Source organism: Cyprinus carpio, chromosome B1 (assembly GCF_018340385.1).
Source record: "Cyprinus carpio isolate SPL01 chromosome B1, ASM1834038v1, whole genome shotgun sequence".
Classification (NCBI taxonomy): domain Eukaryota; kingdom Metazoa; phylum Chordata; class Actinopteri; order Cypriniformes; family Cyprinidae; genus Cyprinus; species Cyprinus carpio.
The window spans coordinates 31,619,660-31,622,628 of record NC_056597.1 but is presented as its reverse complement, the minus strand read 5'-3'; positions in this window follow the sequence as shown (position 1 = coordinate 31,622,628).

Below are 2,969 nucleotides of genomic sequence, written 5' to 3'. Positions count from 1 at the left end.
ATTTTAACTGGTTTTGCAGCTGTTTGTGTGCTATAGTGGCCTCTAGTATGTATGCATGAGGTGAATGTGTTCTAAACCAAAGATAACTACACCTAACTACACCATGAGTCTCAGTGAGAAGACAGAGGAGGGATGTTCCCAGTGCTGGAGATCTTCAGATCCCAGCTGTGTGTCTGTGAAGAGTGACAGATCCATGGATCGGCCTGATTATCTCAATGATGAAGCAGTGACTTTTGATCCCATGTGAGTATAAACACACTAGATCAAATGTCTAAATATGCATTACAGAATGTACGCAGACAGATTACATTTTCTAACATAAATACACATATTTCCTGCATAAATAATTTTTAATATGCAAGAAAGTAATGACAAAGTAAATTTACAGCCCAGAGGACAATATACAAGATCATACTGAATGGATTGTAAATTGCTGGGTAAAAAATGTTGGGCTGAAATCAGTGGCACAGTCCCACAATTAAGGCCAATGAAATGGTTTTTGTTTTTTTGTGGAGGACTATTTGAGGTGAAGAGTGTGTGTTTTTATGTGTTTCTATTTTGTTTCGCAGTTTTTTATTAGTTTTTTATTTAAACCAGTTTTTCTAGTCCTGAAGGAGTATACATTCAGAACATGCTTTCATTTCAGATTGTAATTGTTTAAAATAAAAGTTCATAATAAAATTACAAGTAAAGTACTAGTACAGCTGATATATGTGTATAGATGTATGCTGCAGTGGTCACTGCATATAGCTGTTCTGAGAGCACGTTTATATTTTTATGAATGATTTGTAAGTGGAAACCCATGTCTATCATGCCAGGTTAATAAGATGAGTGTCAAATGAACTGCGTGTCTGATCTGGTGTTTAAAGAGTTTAAAGGTCCTCGACGGCCCTGTATATATATACACATATATATATATTTTTTTTATTTTTATTTTTTTTTTATTGGCAGGCCTGTTATCTACACTGAGGGCAACACTGCCTCTGAAATGAGTCTCAGTGAGAAGAAAGCCCTGTCAACAATTTGATCTCATCATGAGCTCCCAGGAGACTCGTGATGTGGTCACAATGAGCTAAAAGTGGAACCTCACGGCACCCTCAATATGTGCTCATACTAATGTGAGGTCAAAGTGCACTCACTGCAGAGAGACTAGTTACCCAGCATGTATTGCAGCATGAAGCTTTTGATTGTCATTGTTGAGATTCAGACACTGATTCTTGATGTCTCTTTGTGTCTAAACCTCACAGCAGTTCAAAATGTTTGTGTTTTATCATGCTTTTAAAATCCTTCATAAAGGATTATGACACTGCTGGATCATATACTGTATAATCACAGAGCGATTATAATTAAAAACTTAAGATTAATAACGCCTCACAAAAAAAAAAAAAAAAAAAAAGTGAAAGTGACGTGACATTCAGCAAGTATGGTTGACCCATACTCAGAATTCGTGCTCTGCATTTAACCCATCCGAAGTGCACACACACAGAGCAGTTGAACACACACACACACTGTGAAACACACACACCCGGAGCAGTGGGCAGCCATTTTATGCTGTGGCGCCCGGGGAGCAGTGGGGGGTTCGATGGCTTGCTCAAGGGCACCTAAGTCATGGTATTGAAGGTGGAGAGAGAACTGTACATGCACTCCCCCCACCCACAATTTCTGCTGGCCCGAGACTTGAACTCACAAACCCCTTCGATTTGGGAGTCCGACTCTCTAACCATTAGGCCATGACTTCCACAAAGACTACATACTGAATCTAGGTTATGATTGTGTTGTCATTATCAGTAATAAACCAATGTCATCTGATTGCAGTATCTTTTTGGTTTTACTTGACAAGTAACTAATGTGCTTTACAAAAACACAGTTACAGCAGCCAAAAAAAGATAATGTTATAAAGTCAAGGGTCAAGAGCCCAACTAAAACAAACACTAATCACCATGATGGTAATGTCAAACGAAACAAAACCATCATCTTAATCTCTGTTAATTCTCAATAAGCAATTTTGTAATTGTCTGACAGAAATAAGGTCATTCTGGTTAATAATGAGTGAAGCTGGTGATGCTGTTTGTGGAGTTGTTTAATCATTCTCTGCTGAGATCATGAAAGATTTAATGTCTTTTGTATTTCAGTGGATTTCATTGAAGGCTGTGGCTGGAAGTCAGTTTTATAACAAAAATCTGTAAGCAGTGCGTGCACTCATACTGTGAGCTCACCATGTGAGAGCACTGTGATATCACTGTGATAGTGTTGAGAAAAAGGTAGAAAAAGTAGAATGTCCCTCCAGTGACCGATAACTAAACTGCCTCCTCTCAACCTGCTCAACATTTTGAATTACTATGAGCTTACATATTACTCACACTGTGAGATTCAGTGTATGAGAATGGTGTGTTGTCACTGTGAACATTGCATGATCTCACGTGTTGACTGGGAGAGGAGGGATTTTCTCAGTCCCAGAGATCTCCAGAACCCAGCTGTGCTGGGTCTTTAGTTGTGGATCATAATTTCAGTGATTAAATAGTAACCACTGATCTTATGTGAGTATGCTATGCTGGGTCTTTAGTTGTGGACCATAATTTCAGTGATGAAACAGTGACCACTGATCATATGTGAGTAAAAAAAGAAGCATCTAAAGAGAAATAGCTGCCTGAGATGAAGCTAAAGAGTGACTTTATGCCAATAAACCGAAGCCTATTCTATCCTATATTAGATTAATCAGATATGTATGTAGCTAACCCAGACATCATTATGTGACTTCGAAGCCATGCTTCTCTCTCTTCTCACATCTATACTTTGGACTATATGCTGTGGCAAGCTAAACAATCATCCATCCATTTTCCTATACAACACCTTCCATTCAAATAAGATAAAATAATTAACAGCTTTTCATCTCCATTGGTTTTAATGTTGGTTGAAAATTGTCACTGTATTCACTTATTCACTGTATTGTTTTTTGTGTAGTGTGTGTG